Here is a 27747-nt window from a genome sequence, read left to right on the forward strand (position 1 = left end):
GTGCCACTCAAAACATCATCGTTAGCTGAGTGACTTTCTCATGATAAGGAAAAACAATTCTTCACCATGGTGAATCAAAAAATGTATTTCAGGGGCCTGGCCGGGTGGCGTAGCAGTTAAGTGCGTGCGCTCTGCTGCGGCAGCCTAGGGTTTGCAGGTTCGGATCCCAGGCGTGCACCGATGCACCGCTTGTCAAGCCATGCTGTGGTGGTGTCCCATATAAAATAGAGAAAGATGGGCACGGACGTTAGCTCAGGGCCAATCTTCCTCAGAAAAAAGAGGAGGATTGGCATCAGATATTAGCTGAGGGCTAATCTTCCTCACACACACAAAATGTATATATATATATATTTCAGTTTGGATTAAGTACTAACTCTTAGTAATCAAAAGGCTATAGAAGATTAGTCAAATTGTTTTTTGTAATCAAAATGCAAAGACATTATCTATGTAATAAACAATTACTATAAGATTAAATAGAGTTAACAAAGTACCTTAGAGCAAATGTAAACTCTCTTTCTGCAGGTGATTAATTTGTCTGCCGGATGAGTCTACATTCATTGTGCAACTAAATTAATACGTAACCAGAGGCAAGAGATCTAACCTCTCAGAGACTCAGATTTTCATCTGTAAAATTGAATGAGAACAGCAGTTCTCATTAAACCAGAACAGTACTTTTCAAATTTTGTTAAAGAAGTACAGCTCATTTTTTCTACAAAATAATAAATCTCATAAATATAATTCAGATAAACATGAAGAGTCTGTGGTTTGAAGGAGGAAGGGTTCATTCTAGGTCCTGCACTGCCCCTACAGCACACTATCGCACTGAAAATCAGTACTCAAGTAGGCTTTTTAGGAAATTGAATGAAATAATACATGCAAAATACCTAGCATGGCGCTTGGCAAATTGATGGATGCTCAGGAAACAATCGGTCCTTCTCTCCCTTCTTCCTGAACACATCTCAATCCCATCACTCCTCTGCAATATCATAGTTTATACAAGATTTTCTACACACAAGTGATAACATCTTTCAACAAAAAAACCAACGCATACATTCTCAAAGGAAGCGATATTGTCCCTAAAAGGGCAAAATTTGGTTCTTAATTGGTACAAACAATTTTATACTTTTTATGCATAAAACATAGATATACATATACTGCATAAACAGATATACACTATATCTGTGGTATTATTATTTCATGGAAGGATAATTAGGAAAAACATTTCTAGAAAGAGTCCTTGGAGGGTGACTATGAAAAAAAAGGTTGAAAAACACTGGGCTGAAGTATTAGAAATCACATTCAGCAAAACTCAGAGCTGACCCTAAACCAGAGGAACATTAATTCATACATTTAATAATATCTACTAATGTATAAAACAATCTATTAGACGTTGTAAGAAAAAAAAATTATGTAGCATAGTCCATGAACTCAAGGCACTTAGAATTCATCACCAAATGTTAAATTCATCACCGAATGTTAAAAGCATCAAGTAGTACAAAGGTTCAGGAGTTCAGAGAAGGAAGATGTTTTCTTGCTGGGGTGATCAGAAAGTTTTCAGAAGAGATGGTTTGTCAGCTGGCCTTTGAAGAAGTATACCTTAAACGATCAAACACAGAGCTGGAACATTCCAGATGTGGGGAATGACATGAGCATAAAGTTCTAAAAGTGAGAAAGGGCAGAACAAAAAGGAACAGTGAGAGATGACTGGGAATGATATAGAAGGATGCCAAGCTGATGAGTTGCGATTTTATATGATAGAAAATGGGAAACAAAATGCAGGATTTTAAGGAGGCGAGAGACTTGATAGGAATGACAGCTGTTATCAGGATGAATTAAAAGAGAAAGAGACTGAGGCTGGGAGACCATTAAGGGGCTACTTCTACAATGAATACGTATCTAGGAATAAAATAAAAATTTCTGCTTAATGATGATAGCAACGGAAATATTGAAGGCTCAGTAGAACTTAGCCGTCCGTTAGATGTAGGGGTGAGAAGGAGAGGAATAAAAGGTAGAAATCAAAAGACTTTAATGTTTCAAATCAGAATGACTAGGATAATGATAGCATCACGATTGTGATTCTCTACGGCTTCTTGCTCTATCCCTGTACCTAATAATCAGCTGCATTCTTAAAATGGAAAAAAAAAAATGGTTTTTTGCTAGGTCAGTGGCTTAGAGTGTTCAGACTGCTATAACAGAATACTGTAGATTGTGTGGCTTATAAACTGCAGAAATTTATCTCTCACAATTCTGGAGGCGAGAAAGTCCAGGATCAATGCACTGGCAGATTCTGCATCCAGTGAGGGCCTGCTTCCTTGTTCATAGACGGCCATCTTCTCATTGTGTCCTCACGTGGCAGGAGGGACATGGAAGCTCACTGGAGACTCTTTTATAAGGGCTCCAATCCCATTCATGAAGGCTACACCCTCATGAGCTATTCCCCTCCCAAAGGCCTCACCTTCAAATACCATCACATTGGGTATTAGGTTTCAACGTACAAATTGTGGGGGAATACAAACATTCAGTCTATAGGAGTCAGATGGGACAAACTCTACAAATCACAACCATTGTCAGCAACAATGACTATTTCTACCTACGCAAGTTCATGTCTGAAACCTAAAGAAAAATTTCAGTATACCTTATAGAGATATAGTATTTTCCTTTTCTGGTACTCTTGAATGGATTGCTATTGGAATTTATCTTGTGGGAATGAACTCCTGAGATAGTATTCACATTTTAAAAAAGTTGCTTGATTGATTTTAAAAAATTAATGATCACATTTAAATAATTAAAAAAAACGATGATCAAACTTCATATTCTGTAACCGTATTGAAAAGGCTCCCATGTATGGTGGCATACATACAATAATGAGTCCCCCTTGGGAAGCATTTACAAAATTCATGCCTTGTGTCAAATTATTTAGGGAGCTATAAACTGAAGAACTAGTAAACAGCGACAATAATGTCATCCACTGAATTATTTTATATTGGTGCCACCTGAGCTATATGCAGTAGTAAAATAACATGTCTTACTTGTTTCCAGATACAATAATTAATTGAAAGAGATAAGGTTCACTGGACAATAAATAGGGCTAAAAATGGAAATCATGGGGAGATAGAAAATATATCTTATGCCCCAAAATTGTTTGAACCTATCTAGAAGATAGTTCTCCTACAGTATAGATCATGAAAAAAGACTGAAAGAAGTAGATGACTGAGTTTATTGCCTCTCAAAATATAAAATGAAGCAGCAACCTGAAATGAAAAAGTGGCAGCAGATGGTTCCAGATATAGAAAGAAAAATATCCCAAACTAGTGGGGCATAAATCCCTTAAAGATGACAAAAAGAAAGATAGGAATAAGTCTCATTTGCTTTTTCATCTCATAATATCATTCTATTCATTTTCTCTACTCATCTAAAATATGATTATATTTGAATAAAGCAACACTCAGCATTTAAATGTATGCTTCCAACATTTTTTCTTGATCTTTGTTAGTGGAAAGGTAGCAAGCATCACTGAAAAAATATAGAGAAAAATTACATCTGTACCAGCCATCATTACCTAATGGGGGATAAATCTTCTGTCTAGATATACAATTTATTGGATGTACAGAAAAATGAAATAGGTTTACTCACAGGTGTAATCATGAATATTGGCACTGATCTATGATGTTGCACCTGGCATGATTCTCACAGGCCTTTCCTTCTGGAATGACAAATCATAAGTTCATACTGTAATTTATTACAGGCCAATTACTTCTAGTCCTGTCAGTACTGTGAGCTCAGTGTGTGATACTCTGCACACGTTGTACATTGACAGTCAGCTTTCTGTGCACAAGGGGCTTGTGAAAGATGCCCAGCAAATAAAGATGATTTTGAGACTCTATCAACCTTTAACCCATGGCCTATGGTCAATCCCTTTTTCATGAAATATTTGACTTATTCACAAGAAATTCTATGTCTTATTCTTGACTAAGGCTAAAGCTGACTATCCTTGTCTCATTACTCTGTTCGCTATGATGAACCAAATAGGAACAACCTGTACTGACTTTATCTCCCTCTCCAACCCCAGTCTTGGTTGGTAGAAGAGTTGTAACTACCTGCTCTGACTTAAAAGGAATGAAGGTGTTTTTCCATCAGCAATTTGCTCCACAACAATTCAGTACTCTCATTGCACAGTGACCTTCCCACTTATGTCCATCAAGAGAGTAGCAACTCTATCTGACAGGTCCTTGTTTTTGCATGGATGTTTAAATGGAGATCTTTAAGGATAATTTAAGCTGTAATTCTTTTTAATAGCCCTTGGTCTACTTATAAACTGTATGAACCTGGAAAATGTATTCAATCATTTCTACCTCAATTTCTTCATCAATGAACTGATAATACTGGGGAATAAATTTTTAAAAACTCAGCTATAAACCCAAGCTTACATGAGAACTTTATGTACAATTGAGGAGACGTTGGAAATTAGTGGGGAAAGAAGAGATTGTTAAATAAATGGAATTGATATAATTGGCATTTGATAAGAAAAATATATGCCTTACGACGGTAATAATTAGGATAATAAGGTAGATATTTTTGGAGCAGAATAAACATTCAGCAAACATTTGAAGCTTCGTGTTATGATTTTCATATATAGAAAATGAATAGTAATTTGGCATTAACAATTGTCCAAGGAGTGATCATAAAGGAAAAATAAGACAGCAGAGAGACTGGTATGGAATTATGATTACTTACATTTGTTTATATTGTTGCTTACTAATGTGAGAAAATTAATTCCATGTTCATTGAAGTGAAATAGCATTTGAGCAAAACAAAGTATTTTATTACGAAAAATTTTTACTTCTGGTGTTTTCATATATATTCTGAATTCATGTGAATGTGTTCCTTGGAGAGAAATATTGAGATATTTAGTCCACTGGCATCTCAAGAAAGAAAAATTCACATAGTACAATAAATACTAAATAGATCAATATACTTAAACACTGGTATTTTTCATTTTTTGTCAGGAAGGTTTCAACTCAAAAACTGTAAAAATGAACAACTTATTGCAAAAGTGAAACGTGTGTCATATTAAAAAATACATAGCTCAAGGTGCAGTACTCCTAAATATAAGATTAAAACCATAAGTGGGGGCCGGCCCTGTGGCTTAGCGGTTAAGTGCACGTGCTCCACTACTGGCGGCCCGGGTTCAGATCCCAGGCGCGCACCGACGCACCGCTTGTCCGGCCACGCTGAGGTGGCGTCCCACATACAGCAACTAGAAGGATGTGCAACTATGACAAACAACTATCTGCTGGGGCTTTCGGGAGAAAAAGGAGGAGGATTGGCAATGGATGTTAGCTCAGGGCCAGTCTTCCTCAGCAAAAAAGAGGAGGATTGGTATGGATGTTAGCTCAGGGCTGATCTTCCTCACACACACACAAAAAAACTATAAGTGCTCAAATAGCTTCAAAGAATAATTTAATAACTTAACAATAGCCTGAATTAGATCATATTCTGCCAGCTCTATTTTGAATGAAATATGACCAGGCCTAAAAAGCTGGCAACTCTGAACTATTGATGGACAATATAGCAGATAGCTGACATTTCATTTCCACCATGGAGCTAAGAACCTTCTCTGTTCCATATCAAATACATCTTTCATAAGGCCAAAACCTAATTCAACACTGCAAATCATACTGTCATTATGACATTTACATGTCAAGAATTATTCAGGCTTGACTAAATCCCACAGTCCGTACTAAATTTGTTGAACACTGTTTATACACTTTAAATTTGTTCTAATTCAAGTAACTCTTTGCTAGAAAGAGAGAAAAAAAACAGATTGTAAAATAATTGCAAGATATAAAACCTACTAGTAAACTTCAAAGACACTGTATATGTGTATCATTAGAAAATTTGTAGTAGATGTGATCGTCATTTCTGAAGTATTCCAAATTCTGTATCTAATAATATGTGCTTTATATTATCAACCTTGTGAGTCAATGGTCCTCCTTATTTATTTTGTTGCAGTTTCAGACAAGCATATTTCATCACAGCTCACAAATTCTTAAACGTGAAAGATACTCTAGAAATCATCTACATTAATCAGAATAGTGTAGGTAATGCTGTGGTAACAAATTACAGAAGAACCTCATTGCTTAACACAGTGACAGTTAATCATTCAAGCAAAGCCTAAACAATTCCGCAGCACAGCTGCCCCCCCATGAAGTAGTTTAGCCTTTCAGGTACCTTCAATCTTGTGGCACCTCTGCCTTAATATGTGGTTCCACAATCCCTGTGGACAGGAAGAATAGCACGGACCAAAATTGATACATGTCACTTTCACTCTCCTATCATTATTCAAGGAAGTCATAGGGCTACTCTTAACTTCAAGGGGACATAATTGTATTTCAGAATGGGGCGAAAGGCAGAAATATTAACAAGCACTAGGAATGTTTACCACATCATCTAATTCACCACTCTCATTTTCTGGCTAACCACCTTAAGACCCAGACTAAGGTCATAAGATTAGCAAATAGCAAAAATGGAATTGTAACATTGCTCACTACTAATTTCATCAAACTACAGAATCATGAAAATTATGGCTCTTAACCTGGCTTGATAATGGCAGAGAACATTTTTACTTTTTTTTTGACTGTGGTACTAAAGTAGAAATCCAAAATGAATTCTTTGGAAGTGAAGATCATTCAAGATGATGGTATCTTCCAGGTAGTCCCAGAATAGCTACCACAATCACAGGTAATGGTAATTACACTAGAATAAATGAACAAATCTCCAATGGGTTATATAAAGGCTGTGCCCCTTTTTCTATTATAAAATATTTTCTCTATATCCTAAAGCCAGACAGGGTCCTAGGTGACTAATTGAGTACCACTCAGCCCAACATTCTTAATACTTACCAGATAGTTTCCTGAGAATAGTAGATAAATACTACAATTTCCAGACATAATGCAGGCTTTTAGGTCTTTAGAAGATTGTAGATATTTTGTTTATTCTGAAAGCAAAATCTGGTAGTTATGGTGGTACTTCCATTTCCTTTGCATAAACATCACAAAACTATTTAGATTTAAAATTAGTCTGAATAGGACAAGCTAATCGAACCTAAACTGGAAACACCTCACAGACAACTAAATATTGTTATCAGTGGCCAGAACTAAAATTTGGCACTTGAATTCTACTCTCTCACAACATGAACAGTTGGATAAAGAACTAAGAGGTTCTATTAAGAAATTAAGTGCATTATTTGGATGAAACTGCTGTCACAATGCTCTCAGTCTGTAGAAACAGAGAAAGTCATAAAAATGCTGCTCATCCGCTTATACTTGTTTGGTCAATTTTGCCAAAGTCCATTAATTTTTATTCTGAAAGTCAAAATGCAAAAAAAAAAAAAAAACCCACAAATAGCGATTTCCAGAAAGATATTTGTTTTTTGGGAATAAGACCTCTCAGTCTCCCAAGTCAGTTTTGGAATCCCAAAGTCATTATAGCATAGTGACAATAGGTATGCTTATAGTGGCATGTCTATAATAATACAAAAATCAATAGAGACATTTGGAAATCTACTGTGGTTAACAGATGTCATTGGAATGTTGTTGTCAGTGAAACACCATCTTCCTATCATAGTCCCAGCCCCTGATATTTCATGTAAGTCTGATGGACCTAAAATCATGAAATAGGCATTATGGAAGGTAAAGAAATAAGTAAGCTATAACACCAAACCTTAAATAAAATCTAGAAACATTATTTCATAATTCATGATTAAAATGAGAAAAAAAATTAACTATCTGCTTGATTCTTACCCAACTATTTGTTTTTTTATGTTAACTAGAATAAAAAACCTTTTCTCTCTCTAAAAAGGGTTGAGGATGGCCATTAGCTAAAAATTTAATCCAGGAAATTACAAATAGTCTGCCAAAACTGCATTTAGGTCTTTTTGTAGCAAAGAGAGTTGCTATTTGACTCCAAAATGTGTCCCTTTCTTATTCTTGGCCAACCAAAGAGGCACAAAGTAGCTGAGACAGAAAAAAAGGAAACGAATTAACAGTGTTCTGCATGATAATGCAAAGATCTGATTTTATTGTGCAAGTGGCAGCCTTGTAAATTATGCAGGCAATTAGGAATGTATTTCTTTTCCTCCTGTGGGTTTAGAATGTACTGTCTCTGAGAATAAATGTTTGTCATTTGGTAAATGTGTTTGGGTGTAAGATTCAGCAGTTTTCTTGTACATACTTGACTAATTAACAACCATGTTTGAAACTCAAGCCAGTGATGACTACTCTAAGGCGAGTGGACTTGGAGTGCCCACACCTACCCTGGACTGTTCCATGAAATGTGCGCAGGTTACCAGACTGTCCCTAGAGTGCAAAGCACTATTGACTGATTACTCTAACTTGAAGAAATATACTATATACTGATGATGCGTATCGGAAGGGAGCAAGGTTGCTTACTAAAGGAAGAACAATCTTTGAGGATAAAGGGTAAAGTTTCCCAAAAGAAAGACAATAACAACAGCAATAAAGCTCAGGACAGTGAATGAAGAAAGGGAGGTTTTTGTTGTCTGTTGTTGTTGTTGTCGTTGTCATTTTTGTTTTCTAAATGCATAACTGAATACAGGAGAGTAAAGTTATAAAGTGAAGTACGCCTGTGAGTGGAACTTCTATGGGACTATGAAGATGACTCTCTCTTAATTTACTGAGAAAGTCCTATTTAGGATATAGTTTATAGATTCCTTCTCTACGTTGTGTTTCTTTTGTTTGTTGAAGTTTGGATTTTATTTAAACTCAAATTGCTTTAGTTGTGCTTTTGCAGAGAAAAAATAGACAGAGAAGTGTAAAAGAAAAATTGAGCTGGGCTAGTTAAACAGGCAAGGAAGACTTTATCCAAGACTATTGTAGTAGGGAAGAAAGACTACTGTAATAGGGGAGAGAGATTGAACTCGAGTCCGTTGAAACAAAAGGTGGGAGAGTTTTGACACACTGCGTTGAGCTAGTTGGAAAGTGCTGGAAGATATTAGCTGAGAGATTGGTCAATGTGAGAAGGTCATCAGTGTTTGCTGATTGGTGCTTATTGAAATTAGACTCCTACCCTCCCACCCAGACTGGCAGACAAGGGGCGCTATCTTTCTTGATGATTAAATTTCAAAGGAATAACTCCCAGGTCCTTGAAAAAAACATTCCTGGGTTGTAGGAGATTTACATCTCAAAGGAGCAGAGGAACAATTTACAATTGAAAGTTTTCTAAAGTAAATGCTCTAAGAAAAGAGAAATCAAGTTCCTAGAGTCAGGAAGAAATTTTTCTAAGATTTAGTCGAGCTGAGGGGAACCTTAAGGCCATCTTGGTCAGAACTAAGGGACACACCTCCGTATACTTCTCCTTTTCTGAGGTGATTGAATCCAAGTGCGGCAGGTGGTAACTGGCAGCAAGGTGAGCTTGACATAGCGAGGCCAAAAGCAGTGAGGAAGCATCAGAGGATTGTGAAGTCATATGTCCTGTGTACCCTGGAAGAAGAATAAAGTAAATTCTCTTCCTTCTGAATATTTTCTAGAAGGAAATCACTCTGGGAAAGGGTATGGCAGAAGGCTGAGAGTTAGGCTATAACAAAATGCATACCTTTTTCTGATTATGGAAATAACAGTGGAACACCACCGAGAGAGTGGGGTCTGCCCCAACACAGAGGAATATTTTATTCTAACATTGTTTACAAATATTGGCATATGGTGATGATAAGGAGTCAAAGGACTTTTGATTGGTTTTATTATTGTATCGAAATTATCTGCAGACACGTATTCCTTATTGCCTGCACCAGGGACAGACTGCCTTACTCTTGGTTCCTCACTGAGAAATAATACAAGCGTTCACTCAAGAAATAGTTATTGAGTGAATAGAAAGGCTGTCAATCCCTGTAATGAATAGAAAGGCTGAGAGAATGACCGTGAGAAACTCTCCTCAGTAAGCGAACTCTGTGAAGGAGATTACAGAGGAGTTAAAGGGTGGTTACAGTACAGTATGGTAAGTGCTGTGGTGAGTGCTCTGGGAGTAAACAAGAAGATAGAGAAAGCATCCTGAAAGAAATAATATTTATTTTCAGACACAAAAGATGAGTAGGAGGTAGGCAGTTGGAAGAGATAGGACACATGCTCCAAAAATCATACATATCAAAAAAAGAAAGTAAATAAAACCACCCACAACCAATGTCTATAGTATAAATAGGAGACGGGGAATATTACAAATGCTATTTACATACAAGTGGGAGAAAGTATGTAAAGTAAACAGAGGCAGATTTGGAGTCTATATCTGAGCAGAGAGACAGGTAGATATCCCAGGCAACAGGAGAGAGCATCAGGACGCAAGCAGGGGTGGAACACAGAAAAGAACTCGCCACTCCCAGGATGGAAACACTGCACTGAGAAGAGATCTGCGATCTAGGCAGTAGGGAGAAAGGGCTCGAATGTGCACAACCAGACATGGCCATCTTGGGAAAGTCACCTCTTCTGAAAGAGAAAGAAGTAACTGGGAAAGACGGGGTAGCCCTAAGAAATTTACTGGTGACGAGAAAGAAGGAAGCAAGACTTGAAAGTTAAGAGTAATATATAAGCAAAAGGGCATCACAGAATTCAAAGATATAGCAATACCGCACCCTCCAACAAAAAATTAAGCTTCATCTATGCAAGACACTGCACTCACCGTACCAACAGTGGGTGCCCTTGAGCTAAGTTAGCTATCAAAACCCACCTCCCCACACACACCAAAACACCTGTTAGTGCTGATCAAGAAATGTTTTAAACATTTAAAATGAACAGAAAAGTGAGGAAATGCTGTTTATCCTCTTGTTACAGGGTACTTAGACCCTTGTATAAATCTGTCTCAGATAGACAGAGGATTCATGGATAAAATGTCCTGAATACTAACTGCTTACCTCACCAGATATTCTCTTAAGAATGTGCACTCTGTCAATAAATGACAATATTTATAATATGTTCATGAAAATGATAGTTGATAGCTCATTTATAAAGCTCTTGGAATGTTTAAAAAAAAACTTTGGAAATGAAATCTCCAAGCTCAGTTGGTCTCACTGGAGAGTTCTACCAAAACAATACTATTGTAAAATTTATATGGAATTTCAAAGAGACTAGAATAGCTAACACAATTTTGAAAAGAACAAGTGGCAGGAATCAGTCTGCCCAATTTCAAGACTTCTTATAGGTACAATAATAAAGACTGAATGATACTGGTGGAGGGATGGACACACAAAACAATGGGACAGAATAGAAAATCATAACTAAGTCCACACAAATATGCTCAATGATTGTTGACAAATGTACACAAATGGTCCTGGAGCAGTTGGACATCCACTGGCAAAAAATAAATAAAAGTAAAAAATAAACCTTAACGTAGGTCTCACAACTTATACAAAAATTAACACAAAATGAATGGATCTTGAACTTAACTATAAAATGCAAATTATAGTACTTTAGAAAAACAGAAGTGTTTAATTATATCTTGATAAAAATATATATTCCTAAATTATATTTTTAAAGTTTTGAGGTTTTGCCCCCCATTCCTTAAAGGGAAAAATATAAATTGAAAATAGGGTTTTCACTTGCAAGTGGGGCTCAGTTATATTCAGTTCCTACATGACAATGGACCCCAATGGGGAATGGATTGGATTCCCTTATCATAGACATCAAGATCTAGTGACATAGATGAACACACAAAAATTTGTATACACAAAGAATCTATGTTTTGAATCATATTTCAGTCAAGAGACAAATGCCATTTCAGTAAGTTTACTGACTTACTGGTTTGTTTGCTTTAGGAACAGACAAAATAGACTAATTCCTCAAAAAACAGAAACTACCAAAATTCACCCACGATGAAATAGATAATTTACATAGCCCTGTTACTATTAAGGAAATTGAATTTATAATTGTAACCTTCCTAAAAGAACTGCTCAGATGTTTTCATTGACTGCCTTAACTATAGTCCTCAACCTGCTATTCCTGCCTTAGCACCCAGTTCACTTTCTTCATAACACATCATAATTTGTAATTAGGCTTTTATTTGTTTAAGTTATTAAAGTCTTCCTTCCATAGGAGTACAAACACCATAAGGACAGGAGCAAGAAGCTACTGGTTTTTATTCAAAACCATATCACCAGTACCTAGAACAGCATAAAGCAAAGAGCAGATGAGAAGCAGTGAAGAAGTCAGAACATGTAATGCAAATTTTTGGCTTTTTCTACTGTACTACTCTTGGAACCCATAAATAAGACAGCTCCTCTTGATTATTAATGCTTAATCTCTCACTTGCTAAATTGATTCTTTTCCATCTTCCCTCTTTTCATTTAACTTTGAGGAGTCTGTGGAGAAGGAATAGAGGAATCAGCCTCATATATTAAGCCTTACTGATGTGCTGGAGCCCATGCCCACCAGCTTGCAAGAGTGGGTTGTGTGTATGTCTTCTCAACTCTTCCTTCAGTGACATCACGTGGGTAGCTTCTCATTGGCCATGGTGGGAGTGTTTCTACCACAGAAATTAATAAATACAACAAATCAGGACATTCCCCTCCTCCCTCCATGAAAAACCAGTTGCTAAACATTTATCAGCACACCACTGAAACTTCTGGCCTGTAGCTACAAATTAAATAAAAATTATTACATAAAACAGATCTGAAAGAGAAGAAGGAATGGGTTGGAGAAGACTGGAGAAAAAGAGCTAACGATTATTGAGCACTTCCTATATTTTCTGATTTAAACCTTCCAGTAACTCTGAAAAATAGGTATTATTATTATTATCCCTAAATAGAGATTGCGAATCTAAAACTCAAAAGGAAAAATGTTTTAAGATTATAATGTGGTAGATTTTGGATTTAAGATTTAAAGTCAAGTCTTTCTCTCTCACATGCCTTTGATCTTTCCATATATTATGCCTCCTAAGGAAGAACTTTTTGCTATTTGAAAATACTTGAGGAATACAAGTCTCTGGATTTACCTTTTTAAAAATAAGATTCAGAAATGTTAAAGGAATCCATTCAATATCGATAAAGTGAACATTTACAGACACTAAATGCATGCATTTTTTGTGTTATTATGCATTATTATAATTTAAAGAAAACAAAAAAATCTCTAAATCTAATTTGGAAGTTTTAGATGCTCTAAATCTGCTTTCTTTTTTCTTTTCTTTTCTCTTTTTTTCTTTATCATAGCAGCACAATAGTCCAGTAAAGGAAACTTGATTTGAGGTTTGAAGATATATAAGTGATGTTGAAACAAGACTCAAAAATTTCACAATTCAGAAAAATGCAGCCCTTAACAGAAATAAATAAGAACACACAAGTTAGAAGAGCAAAACCAAACCACAGAATTGGAACAAAATGACAAAAACTAGATAAAGACCAAATCCAAGCTATTGGCCACCCTAATGAAACTTTGATATCTCAATCATAAAATACATGATTTAAATCAATCAGTCATAAAATACAGGTTGAAAACTATGATAAAGACAGAGAGAAAGCTATCTAGTAAGAACGTGTAAAATATCAATAACTTGGCAGTTACTCATGAAGGAAGATACATAAGGTTGACTGTATTTCAGGGAGTTTAGTTGACCCACCATCAAGTTGGAGCTTCAGGGTTTTATTTACAGGGTGAAAAAAAGTCGATATGTTTCAAACATTGTGATGGATGCCAGTAGGCAGCGAAAACAGAAACCTATTATTTTAACCCATTTATTTTCTTTAAAATGTGGCAATATTAAACTGAATGAAAAAAAATTATAACAAAAGTTCTAAAATTCTTCTACAATAAGACAAGTCTAACATGAATAACCCCCCCAAAAATAATCTCAAAGAAGAAAGGCTTCTATCACAAAATGAATGGAGCTGCTTAAATGATAAATAGTTTTAGAAGTGTAGTCCACAGTGATAAGAAAGTATAGTAGACTATTCACAAGCTGAAAGAATACTCTTAATGTCAAAGCAAGCCAGGCAGCAGATGAACTTCTGTTTAATGGAAAATCTTAACTAAGTAATATAAACTATTGATCAGATGGCAAACTGATCTAAAAGGAAATCATTTCTATATACCTTACTTCTCAGATAAATTCAATGCTGAAGAATATCAAAGCAAATAAGCTCGCTGGCAAATGTAAGTGGCAACAGAATAAAACAACCCAGGCCAATATCCCAGTTTTGGGCACTGCTCCACTTAACATCCGTTCTTCAGCTCTTCAATAACTGGTCACTGTACGAAAAGGTGTAATAATTCTGTGTTGCCAAAGAATGGTGTTTATGATCCAAAGAAATTTAAGCTGATATCCCAGGGTACTCTTATAAATACCTTTTACTTTCTATTTCCTAAAGTACTTAATACTAAAACAAGCCCAACTTAGCCAGGCAAAACTTGTACTAGCCAAATATTTAAAAGAAAAAAACACAGCATATGGAAAATGAGTTTGAGAGAGATGGTGACAGTTGCTGTATTTGTAGATTTATCAGCAGCATACAGCACAATAAACCATCTAAACTGATATGCCAAACTCTCTGGTATGATAAATGACAATCATTTAGTAGAGTTAACCTAAAGATTTTTTTTAAACTAAGAGTAGGGCAACAATTGGCACCATCAGTGAAGAAAAAAAAAATTGTAGCAATCTATAGTCTTTGCCTCTTTTCTTGTTTTACTTTCTTTCATTCTCTCTCTCTCTCGCACTCATTTTTTTTATAACTCATCTGAAATAGCAGCATGTTAAGAGCAGAATTTAGATGTTCATTTACATACATTTGCATCATTGGGGAAGAATTTTGCTACCAAATCAACAAATTAATACAATATTCTTCCTATATTGTATACTGGAATAAGATTTTATAAGATTTAAAAAAAATACCGGTAGGAGTCATTGAATAGAGTCACTGACAAATCACTTAGAAACTTAACCCCTGTTAGGTCCAAATGTGAATCCTATAATATCCTGCTTCCGCAGGTTTAACACGCTTTTTTGTGAGAAGTTTTAATCCAATGTCAAATCAGTTTAACAAGATGGAATTCTCAAGACAGAGGAAGAATCCAGCATTAAGGTGATCTCTGACATTCTTTTGTGTGCTTCTGTGGTTACAGAGGATATCTGTAGAGTGTGAAAATGAATTGAAGATACCAAGAGAATGTCTTATGTTTTACAGGTTCTGAAATGGTCCTTGCTTTACTCCTCAGGGAATAATCCTAAATGACACCTTTATGCCATATTAGTACATTCCCCGAAAAGACATTTTCTACTAGTAGCAAGAAGTTCATAGAAATCAAACTGATAAAGATTTGCTGCAATTCAATTCAATTGTTGGTCCAAATGACAGACTAAAAACAATGAGCCATTGAATTGTTGGGACAATTATTAAATAGCTCTGGATTTTAAACTTTAATACCAATGTTGAAATGCAATTGGTGAGGTTTTCATTCAAATCACACAATTAACCCTGTTTCATTAGTCTCATAACTTTTCCAGAGGAAGATGGCAGAAAGAGGAGAGAGAATAGAATTAAAACATTGCCTTGAACATACCAATGGACTTGAGTCCAGAAAGCAATCATGGATTCAAGAAGCCTTCTGCTGGGGCCGGCCTGGTGGTGAAGCAGTTAAGTTCTCGCGCTCTGCTTTGGCGGCCGGGAGTTCACAGGTTCGGATCCCGGATCCCACCGATGCACCACTTGTCAAGCCACGCTGTGGTGGTGTCCCATATAAAGTAGAGGAAGATCTTAGCTCAGGGCCAATCTTCCTCAGCAAAAAGAGAAGGATTAGCATCGGATGTTAGTTCAGGGCTAATCTTCCTCACACACACAAAAAAGAAGCCTTCTGCCACAAGAATGAAAATAGTGCTTACCTGGAAGAAGTGAGGTATTTGCAAAGCAGAAGGTAAAATAGAATTTCTCCTTTGTCCAACTGCATGGGTCTGTGGGTGATAAATGGTTGGTGCTCACCGCATGGGCTACTCTGTATTTCTCACCATCCCCATCCCGGTCCCCTCTTACAGTTAGTTTCAGATCATAGGACTAGTGCAGGATAAGGATAGGTGATTGGAAATAACGTATATGTCTTCCAGCCTGGGGCAATTAGGAACTAATGTGCTTTCTCCAGCTACATCTTTCCTTCACTAGCAAGGAAAGAAGAAGTCCATGTTTTTCATGTTTCCAGTGTTGTAACTACAAGATGGAGAGGGCTGTACATCCAGGTCAGATTCTCATCAGAGAGAAAATATCTGCTTATCATGTTAAGTCACTGAGATTTCTGGGTTTATTTCTTGCCACATCCTACACTAGCCTGGCCTAACTAATATAGCCTGAATAATTTGAAACAGCTGGCATGAATCAGTCCACAAATTCAGATGTTTAAGAAATATAGATTTGGGGCCGCCTGGTGGCGCAAGCGCTTAATGTGCGTGCTCTGCTGCGGCGGCCCCGGGGTTCGCTAGTTCTGATCCCGGGCACGCACCAACACACCGATTGGCAAGCCATGCTGTGGCGGCGTCCCATATAAAGTGCAGGAAGATGGGCATGGATGTTTTTAGCCTAGGGCCAGTCTTCCTCAGCAAAAAAGAGGAGGATTGGGAGATGTTAGCTCAGGGCCAATCTTCCTCACAAAAAAAAAAAAAAGAAGAAAGAAAGAAATATAGCTTTATTTTCTATAACTTGATTTTCTATGACTTAGTTTATGTTCGAGACGCCTGCTCATCATGATAAGCGTCTGAGAAACTTGAATATCAGTCTGTCTTGACTTTCATCTCCCCATCCCCTCACGGCTGCCCCACCAAGGCTTCTGTTAAATTTATTTGGGTTTGCAATGGATAGAAGTCACTAGATCTTGAGTGCCCTATCACCCCATGCTACATCACGATGTCTGAGCTCAAAGCCAACATAACCTTTCAGATCCAGATGTTCCCTCCCTGTTTGTTATTTATTTGTTTATTTGTCTATTTGGCCACATTTGACTTTTCCTGTTAGGTTGTCCCTGATCCTCTGCCAGGACCCTCTGCCTCTGGACCCTCTGACGGTGATAGGATTTTCTCTATGGGATCATGACATGTCCCAGACACACCTGTCAGTCACATGTGCATGCCTCCTCTCCCTGTCTCGCCTCCCCCCATCACTCATCTTGGGAAGAATTTATTCTTTGTCCACTAAAAGTTATTGTCTTTTTACGACTCAACGAGACACATTATCCATTCCCCAAATTATCTCCCTTCTCCACTCTAGGACTTAAGATTTTGAAAACAAAAACAGAGCCAACTGCTTAAAAGCAAGGAACAGAAAAGGGTAGAAAAATGAGCTGGGGGAAAAAATGAACAAACATTGATTGGGATTTCTAAATACATTATGTTGCTGCACAGTTCATGATTTCCTTCATTTTTCTTATTTCCTAGCAGAGACCTTTATGTTAAATGCACATGTGACATGTATTTTGGCCTTAATATGTGTTTTGAGCCTTACTCTCATTCATGCCTTTCACCTGCTTACAATCCAGCCAAAATAATTATTTTATCATTTCATATAATTGCCCTCTGAAAAATCAACACTATCTTTGCTTGTGTTGCCCCCCTCTCCATTCCAAATGTATCTCTATTCCAAGGTCCACCTCAAAGGCGGTTGTCTCCTAAAGACCTTCCCTGATACCCTCTGCTAAAGGAAATAGCTCCCTTTTTGAATAGAACACTTTGTGTTTTGAATGTGTGCCAACTGAGTGACAGTGAGCAAATGACTTCCTAATTCTTCATTTGTAAAAGGTGAATAATAAATATCTACTCTATGGCCTTGTTGACAGGATTAAATAAATTTGGGAGTATTGTTTGGACACTCCCTAGACTATGGTAAACATTCAGGAAATGGCAGTCATTAATATAATATTAATAACGTTAAATAATATGTTTTATAGTATTTGTCTCTCAATTTTTCTTATGGTAAGGTTTCACCATTTGAGCTTCCTCTTGTAGAATTTTTGCTATCTAGGGATATATATTACCATAACTCTTAGCATAGCCATCCATAAGTGGTTATTTATTGAATAAATGAATCAATGAATGAATAAATCAAGAGGATAATTCAGTGACTGGGTTTAGTTCTGTGCTACCGTGTAACTCACAATAATGGCACTTAGGTCTCTATCCGGTTCATTGCCCCTGTGAGACAGCTGCTTTCTCAAAGCATGATTAACCACCAAAATATTCACTGTCTCCAATCACTTCATAGTGCCACAAAATCTACAGTTTTGTGTGAAACCAGCCATCCACCTTGAGGTATTCAATCCCTATGTCCTCTGCCCTGCAGGACTGGTCATCATCAAGAAGCCAAGCCTCGTAGATACTCTTCACCCACTTCTACGCGTCCCCTAATATGACCTCATCAGCCATTTATTCCCCAACTCTCAAGGCTCTTGGCTGTGTTTTGAACTTCTCAAGCTATCACTAACAAGTGTGCCTGTATTCTCATATTCTCAACCTGCCCTCTAAATAGTTCCTTCACCTTCTGGTTCTAACAAAAATGTGAATGTCTACAGAGGAAAGTGACCTTCCCCCCGCCTAGGTAAATTGGGTTTTTTTCCCCTCCTTCTTACCCCATGTACTTCAGGGAGGAACGTGGGGTATGTTTTTATTGAGGTGACCATTTAAAACTAGGGCACTTTCAAAAGTAAAAAGGGATGCTAAAACTTGTACCAGGACAACAGGCAGAAACTAGAACTGTCTTGGGTAATTATCCACCATTGTCAGTTTCAAACTATTTCTCTCCTTCAGCTTTCAATAATTTTGTTTTCTTTGACATATGTGTCATCACATTTTCACAATCCTTTGCCTCTCTTGGTTTTTCTCTTCCTTGAAACTATCAGTTCTTTCTTCCTTCTGTTATTCCCTGCAACATAATTCATCAGTGACTTCAGCAGCTCTCTCACTGCCTTCCTCTCCTCCATGACGCCGGTCATACCCGCAACACCCTGAATTCCAACCTTCTTGACATCCTTATTTCCACTGATGCTTTTCCTCTGTTCAACATTAGCCTCCCACTCACACGTTCACACTCGAGACCTAGAATTCACCAATAACACACATCAGCCACAGATACAGATTTCAAACATCCCATTACCCTCCTATTCTTTCTGACACTTGCTCTAGTATTTCTACTCTAAAAATTATCTAACTTTGTGAGAACTGGAATCCACTAACCATTTTCCACACCAACCTATTCATTTTTGTACTTCTTATCTACACTGGTTCCGTGCTCTAGCATCACATCCGTTCCTTCGTATGTACGCTTAATCAACTCATCCTTCTTTTCCTCCATTGTACATTCCCAGAAAATTCTCAACTCAGATTAAATTATAAAAATCTGTTTATCCTGCTTCTGTGCTAAAGATACTGAAAATAGACCTAGAAAATTGAAAAAATTCTGCTTATAGGTCTTCCTTCAGATTTATGACCAAGAATCTCAAATGGACACCCAAACTTTGACAGTCCTATACTAAATCCTTGATAATTCACACTCTTGATCATGACTACTTCATACTGTCTTCTCTCCTCAAATCTCTCATAATTCCATAACTGCCTCTTAGCCAATAACCTAACCATAAACCTCATAGAGAAAATCTAGTCAGTGCCTCATTTTTTTCTTTACTGATTACCTTAACCTACCTAATAGTCTCACACATCCTTCCTTCTGCTAAAATGGAAAAATCTTGCTGACCTTTTCTATAACTTTTGTATTGTAATACTTTCTTTCCATAACAGATTGTGAGGTTTTCATCCTATCTCACTGGACACTCCACAGTTTCAGTGTGTGGATCCTTGACTTCTGCACCAGCTTTTAAATCTTGAAACACCTACGGCCTCTTTTTTCTGCCCTCTTCTCCATCTATGCCCTCCTCCTAAGTGGTTTCATTCAGAGACCTCTCCTCTACACACACATTGAGGACTTTGAAATTTTTATCTCTAAATTCACTCCTGCCTCCAGATTCATATCCATCTCCATACATCCGAATCTTATTGCTTACTTTGCAAAAGAAGTTTGCAATACAGATCTTCATTTGGCATTAAGACCATCACAAACTTAAAACAGCCAAAACAGAACTGTTGATTCTTCTCTCACCTTGTGCAAAATTATGCACTCTCAAGCCTTCTTCATTGTTACTGAATCACCTCCCAGCCAATTAGCCACAAATCTAGATTCATCCTTGATTGCTTTCTTCACACCCTATTTATATCTTACCCACTAATAATTCTGTCTAGTTTATCTTCAAAATATAATGCCTTTCTGACTGCATCTCATTATTTCCACCATTAATTCTTGACTGAAATATTAAAACAATCTTCTAACTGGTTGTCATCCTGATGGCAAGTTTGACACTCTCTGTCCATCCCAATGGCAGCCAGAGTGATTTTTCCAAGAGTGAATCAAGCCTTTTCTCTCACCAACACAAAACCGTGGAAAGCCTTCCCATTGCAATTAAAATAAAATCCAAATTCCTTTCTCGTCTACCTTACTGGTTCCATTTTCCTACATACACCCTCTGGGTTACTGTGCCCCATCCAAAGTAGTAGTACTTCTGTCAGCTTAAAAGCCAGGCCCCCTCCCTCCCCTCAGTGTTCCTTCTTGCTCTGTTCTCCATGAGATCCTTTCATAGCTAGGTAAGAAATCATTCACATCATTCAAGTCTCATCACAGCTCAAATCTCAGCACCTCAGAGAGATCCTCCTTATCATCATCTTCCTCTTGTCCTGCTAGCACATTTCCCTATTTTGTTTTCTTCATTGAACATATTAATGTGTCATTTTCCTATATATATGTATTTGTTTACATGTTTATTGCCTCTTCCCCCTCTCCAACAAAGGCAAAGAAACTGTTTTTCTTGTTCACTTTTTAATCTTCTGTACCTAAAAGAATGTGTTACATAATCAGTGCTTCAGAAATTGCTTTTGATGTTCGAATTTTTTTTAACCAGTTGGGAGTGATGATTTTAATGGAAATGTAAGATACTCATACCCAAAATAACAACAATAACAAAAAAAATCAATATTCAAACAAGATAACACATGGGGAAAGGCTTGAGCTGTAAAATTATAATTTTCCTCATTTGGAGACAAATGTATAAATGGTAGAATATCTTAAAAAAGAAAGAGTATCTAGAAGGCATATGTATTTTATAGGCATAGAGATCAATGGACAAGTAACTCACTTTCTCTAATTTTCAATCTTCTCACCTTTCAATCATTTAACAAACATTATTGTGTTTATACGGTGTGTCAAGTATTGTTCTAGTTGGAGGAGACACAATAGTGGTTAAAACAGACACAAATTCTTGCCTTCCTGGAACTTACACTCCACCTTTGCTGACTGGAATGTAAGCTCCAAGAGAGCAGGACCTTCATCTGTTTTGTCCGCCACTGTACCCTAGCCACTGGCACAAAGTAAATGCTCAGTAAAATTCATTAAAGGATAAATACATAATTATTGTATTGTGGCAATAAAGTAAGGCAAGTAGACTGCTGAATACAGTGCCTGCATATTTTAAAAATTTAATATACATTTTGATTAAGCTAAATAATGGTAAAACACTCCCTACCTTCTCTTCTCTCCTCAGCAACTGAATGCAAGATGCTAGTCAATTGTTTTGAGAGATGCTATTTCTTTCTCCCCCAAAAATTATATCAAGGTCACTAAAATGAATAAACTTCTACATCATAAACACGTGAAAAGTTTTACGAAGATTTTCACGGCTTGCTGTCTAGAAGTATCGTCATCTCATTCTACCCACATTTGCCCAAATGACGCAGCATGCTGCCTCCGATTGATGCCCAGGGTTAAATGTCAGTTGCATAAACGAGCTAATCTGTTCTTTAGAACAGTTGGGACCAGTGAACAAATGAACTCCTGTCTATAGCAGCCCATAGGAAATGCCCTCTCTGCCTCCCCATTATGGGACAGCTCAGCTCTTTGCCTCTGTAAACTGAGCCCACTGAGTGACAAATCAGAACGGACGATTTCCAAGTTGGCTAACTCACCAGCTTTATAGCAGCAAGCACCGCAGTGCACATAAAAGAAAGAACTTTTCCCAGACATTACCTACAGTGGAATTCTCTCCAATTCTTTTCCAGAAAGCAAGAAAGAAACAACACAAAAGATTAACCTAGTTGCAAAAAGAGCAGTAAAGGACTCTGGCAATGCAGTTGGCTCTTGCAGGTTCGCGTGCCCGTAAAGAGAAGGCTTGCTTTACTGCTCCCTCAGGAGCACCTCTCGCAGCGGGTCCACACGCTGTGAGTCCAGAAACTTTCTCTGGCTATATTTTGCTGACCGGTTATTTCGCTTTCTTTTTGCTCTACTCATCTTATTCTGTATCCCCCTGTGAGGTGAAAACAATCCAGATAGAACTAGACCGTCTTACAGGACTTGTTATTTCATTTCCTCTATCTGAATAATTCATAAGGAAAATCTTATCAGCTTGCTTTTCCTGTGAGGTTGCCACACATCCAGGTTTCCCACACACGATGTCTTCCTTCTGTAAACAAGAGAGCTCTGGATTCCAGTTCACCTCTCGACTCATTAGGGGTGGAAGCCAGGTGTGAGTGTTTCTTACCACAATCCTGTGCGTCGTTCAGGCTGGTCTACTCAAAGACTTGCCATCATCCCACACTTACTTCTCCCTCTGCACCATTGCTCTTGCCTTACCTGGACTATTTATCTTCCTCTGTCCCCCTTGCCAACTCAAGGCCTACCAACTGCTTGAGTCTACCTCAGCACTTTCTTGTTCTCTTAACTTTTCCACTGATTTCCAGTCTACCCCACTTACTTGTCTTAATCTCATATTACCTTACTATATTATTATATCCTTGTTATTAGTTTTTAACTATGCTTTAAGTATCCAAATAGGCATATGTCCCATATTTCTAAGAACCTAGTGTACTAGTCACAGTTCTCCAGAGAAACACAACCAACAGGGGGTGTGTGTGTGTGTGTGTGTGTGTGTGTGTGTGTATGTGTGATATTGGAGAGAGGGAGATTTATTTTAAGGAATTGGCTGATACAGTTGTGGAGGCTTGGCAAGTCGAAAATCTGCAGGGTAGGCCAACAGGCTGGAGGCTCAGGCAAGAGTTGCAGTTTGAATTCAAAGGCAGTCTACCCGCGGAATTCCTTCTTGCTTTGGGAAGGTCAGTCTTTGTTCTATTAAGGCCTCCAACAATTGTATGAGATCTCCCCCCCAGATGATGGAGGATAATCTGCCTTACTCGAAGCCCGCTGATTTAAGTGTTAATCTAACCAGAAAACACCATTACAGAAACATCCAGAATAATATTTGGCCAAATATTTGTGCACCGAGGCCCAACCAAGTTGACATATGAAATTAACCATCACACCTAGCAACAACATTTGCATAAAATAAGAAGTCAGTGTGTTGAATATACGTGTGCATGGCCATTTGGGATTAATACTAAATTCCTCCAGGGTTGGACACCTAGCCATCCTTCCAGCCTCATTTTCCATCATCCTCTCCCTCGCTTTGTGCTCCCCAGTCACTGTGCATATGCCATGCGTCTTCCTGAGAGGGGGCTTTTGAATGTCCTGTACCTATAGTTCAGATACTCTTTCCTTTTCTTTTCACCTAACTCCTTTTTGTCCTTCATTCAATTGTAACTTTCCCAAGAAAATCTTTCCAGACCCTCCAGACTAATGTAGTTTCCTCAGTCCTATTTTCTCATAGTATGGAATACAATATTTTTTGTAGCACTTAATGAAGTAGTATTTTTCACATTTATTTTACATTATTTCATTAATGTCTATCTTTTATATTTGACCGTAAATTTCATGAGAACAGAGACTATGCCCATTATTGCCCACATTTGTGCCCCCAGCTTCCAGCACAGTGTCTGGTACCTAGAAAGTAATCAATAAATTTTTGTTAATTTTATTAAATTTGTATTAAAATGAATTAATAGCCAATGAAATCAATATTGCCTCCCTTATAGAATGCTTCTAAAAAGGCAGATGGCAGCTACGCTCTGCTAAAACAACCAGACCAAAGCAGGAGCAAAATCAAGCTATAATTAATTCTGTATGCACAAGGCTAAGTCATCAGTCTATCATGTAGTGGAACTGCCTGCTTATGTTGTGATAGGCACAGTCTCAGCATCAGAAGAATAACTTTACTGGCCTTCCAGTATCAGATGAAGACAGCTCTTCCATTATTTAACACCTGTGGAGATTACGCTATCTGGAGTGGGAGAGAGACAGACAGACAGAGAGAGAAGGGGAGAGAGATATTAATTTTAAAGTTGTGGGCGGGCCCCGTGGCTTAGCGGTTAAGTGCGCATGCTCTGCTACTGGTGGCCCAGGTTCGGATCCCGGGCACACACCGACGCACCGCTTCTCTGGCCATGCTGAGGTGGCGTCCCACATACAGCAACTAGAAGGATGTGTAACTATGACATACAACTATCTACTGGGGCTTTGGGGAAAAAAAAGGAGGAGGATTGTCAATAGATGTTAGCTCAGAGCCGGTCTTCCTCAGCAAAAAGAGGAGGATTAGCATGGATGTTAGCTCAGGGCTGATCTTCCTCACAAAAAAATAAAAAATAAAGTTGTTACCCTCAGGTATAGTTTCCAGGCCTCTGTTGCTCACTGATATATAATTAATTAGTGATATATGAAGCAGTAAATATTCTGGTGTCAAAATTTTTATCACTTTTAGGGTTGAATATTCTGATTAGAATCCCACTGAAAAAAAATTTTAACTCTTTGAATACTTCAAACTGTTCACATAAATCATGTGTAAAAACTTTTAGTCTGGACAAAAATTTCATATCAGTTTCAACCTGATCATTTTTTGTCTGTTTTCAAGATTGCTGCCTATCTCTATCCCTCACCTCCTTAAGAGTGGAAAATACAAAGATTTGCCTATTTCAAACCTACTCAGTTTTGATTGTTTCATATACAAGGCAAAGTAGAATAAATAAAGTATCTCAATGTCCCACTCTAATATTTTGATAATCTCTCTCATCCCAATGTTTTGTTCCCTTACTCAGATTTTATATTAAGTCACTATTTTGTTGCTATGGCTAAACTAGTCACTTAACCTCTGTGGGTCTTGATTTCTTCATTTGTGAAGTAGGAATAATAAGAACATATAACACACAAGGCTATTCTGATAATCAAGTAAAACTTCATACCTAAAAGCCCCTTGTTAACTAAACAGTACTTTTTTAATTGAGATATAATTTACATATAACATTATATTGATTTTAGGTGTCTGACATAATGATTCAATATTTGTATATATTGCAAAATGATCACCACAGTAAGTCTAGTTAACATCCATCACCACATATAGTTATAGACTTTTTTCTTGTGATGAGAAACACAAGTGAACAGTACTTTTTAAATAGCAGTATGATTATTATAAATGGAAATATTTTAAATGACCCATTCGATATGTAATTACCCAATCAAATAGCTATGGACATGCCTATATAGCAACAATATTCAAAAATGTTATGTCTAAATTATCAGGTTATCTATCACCACATATCCCTATACTTTACATATTCTTCATCTTAAATACAGTCTGTTCTGCTCCAATGAGTATTTCTTTAAAACAAATTAATGTATAGCTGATCAATAATACAGAAATGAAGTTAGCATAACACACAACTTGACTTGATCCATATGCAATCTTCCCGAACACGTTAATATTTTGCTCCAATAATAATAAATGCAGATGGAGGCAAAGAATATTAACACACTTGAAAACAGGGAGCTAGGCTGGAGGAATACAATACAGTGTAAATGCCCCACAACTAATCAGTTTAGCAAACATACAAAGAAGAGTTAAGCATGTTTTCACTGTTACATAGATATTGCTACTTAGAGAATTCCTCCATATATTCCTCAAACTAACTTACCTCTGTCGCACCTAGGCTCAGTAATACTTTTTAACTTCTATTCTACTCAACTTAACCAATCCCTTCAACAACCCTGTTAGTAATTCTGCAATCTTAGTGATAACATGAAGTTTAGTATTAAAGCATAGGCTTTAGAAGCAGACAGACTTGAGAACGAGTTCAGGTCCTGTTAGTTGACCAACCTTGGGTGAATCGCTAAACTCTAGAAGCCACTTTTAGTTCATCTACACAGTAGAGCTAATAATATTATCTGCCCCTGGTTCACCGTGAGGATTAAATGACATAATTCTTGTAAAATATTATGCATCATAACTATTGCATTTAAATTAGTGTTGAGACAGAGTAAATATTAAGAGTGTATGTAGTCATTTTGCTGCTAGTTAGTTGATTTCCAGTTTCTAGTTCTTTGGCTTTTTCTATATAACATAAAGTATTTGTGCATTTCAGCTTGCGAAAATAAATGCCCCACCCCTGTGCGAACAAAATTCAGCACATTGATTTACATTCTATTTGCTGTGCTAAATAAAAAGTGTGACCTCAATTATCTGTATATTATCTGCATATTTTAAATGGAAGTATTGCCTGATAGGGATTCTAGATAATTATCTCAGCTCTTTACTTCACATTTGTGTTTAGCCTTAATATTTCCGCCTTCCTTGCCATACTATATCCTTAATTCTGATTATGTTCTACCATTTATTACTGATATTAAAAATGCCAAAAAGCAGAAATAATTATCTTCAAGGAGATTCCAAAGCGTGTCCCAAACCTGATGCTTAGATCTAAACCACTCAGCATGTTTGGCAAAATACTCACAACACAGCTATCTGTTTTTGGAATAAGTGCCCCTCTCCATTCTAGTTAATTGAAAACAACTCTAAATTGCCCTCCTGAGCTTAAAGAACCAGGGATTAAGATATAGTAGCGGAAAAGTATCAGGGTTTTAAAGACTTATATAAACAACACAGTCGTTTGAGCGGGTGACAAATAAATTCAAGCTCCCCAGGACACACTTGTTTAGGATTTTCCCAATTTGGCATTTTATTTGATCTTCGGGTCTGGGTGAGCTACAATTCTCTAGAATTGAAGAGGAGATTAATGGACCAGAGACAATGGCTAATTCATCTCCAGGGCTTTGCTCATTGCTTGTCTTTGCTAATTTAATACTGTTATTTCCAAACTTAAATAAATCAAAATGAGAATTGGGCTAGGGCGGCACATCCCGATGAGCTATGCAATCGCAGGGTAATTCTTCAACACCCTCACCTTTACATTAGATACCTTTACTTGAAAATAATGCTCACTTTTTGGAGAGGTGTAAATAGTAGAGGAATAACACTTTGCATATTATCTCGATTAAGTCTGCTCATTGGTGGCAGGAAGGATGGAGAATAACTTAACATATATACAAAGAGACTGAAGACACAGAAATTTCAAAAGGGTTTCAGTTTGGGGACCTGATTGTTCACAATAGCTTAGAGGAGAAGAAGTACAATATACGGCACAGATAAAAGAAAAAGCAGGTTTTTCTTAATGATGGCTCTAGAATCTAAAATGAAGCACAGCAGGTTGGGATATCCTACAAAGATTTTCTTTAAGGTATCTCATATCTGAGGACTAACAAACTTTATTTTCTATTCTTGCATGCCCTCATCTTTGAATTTGGGAAATTCACTTTCTAAGTGCAGTTTCAGTAGAAGAGAAATGATGCTTTTTCTATCTTGTTAAAAAATAAATTAAAATAACTTTTTTATCCTACCACAAACCAAAAGACAGTAGCTAATTCTTTGAACATGAGTGAATCAATTAAGCAATACAAACAAA

General features: G+C 37.1%; 1 long non-coding RNA gene across 1 annotated transcript; it reads right to left on the bottom strand.

The window, feature by feature from the left end:
* Nucleotides 1-9314: 9314 nt before the first annotated feature.
* Nucleotides 9315-16013, bottom strand: LOC147914369 (uncharacterized). Its single transcript, XR_015555306.1, has 3 exons — nucleotides 15874-16013; nucleotides 15555-15764; nucleotides 9315-9500 (listed from the first exon to the last, which is right to left on the bottom strand). It is a non-coding gene; the product is annotated as an uncharacterized LOC147914369 (long non-coding RNA).
* Between the last annotated feature and the right edge of the window lie 11734 nt (nucleotides 16014-27747).

The sequence above is a fragment of the Ceratotherium simum genome, chromosome 20, assembly GCF_057802395.1.
Source record: "Ceratotherium simum simum isolate JZ-2026a chromosome 20, ASM5780239v1, whole genome shotgun sequence".
NCBI classification, from domain to species: Eukaryota; Metazoa; Chordata; class Mammalia; order Perissodactyla; family Rhinocerotidae; genus Ceratotherium; species Ceratotherium simum.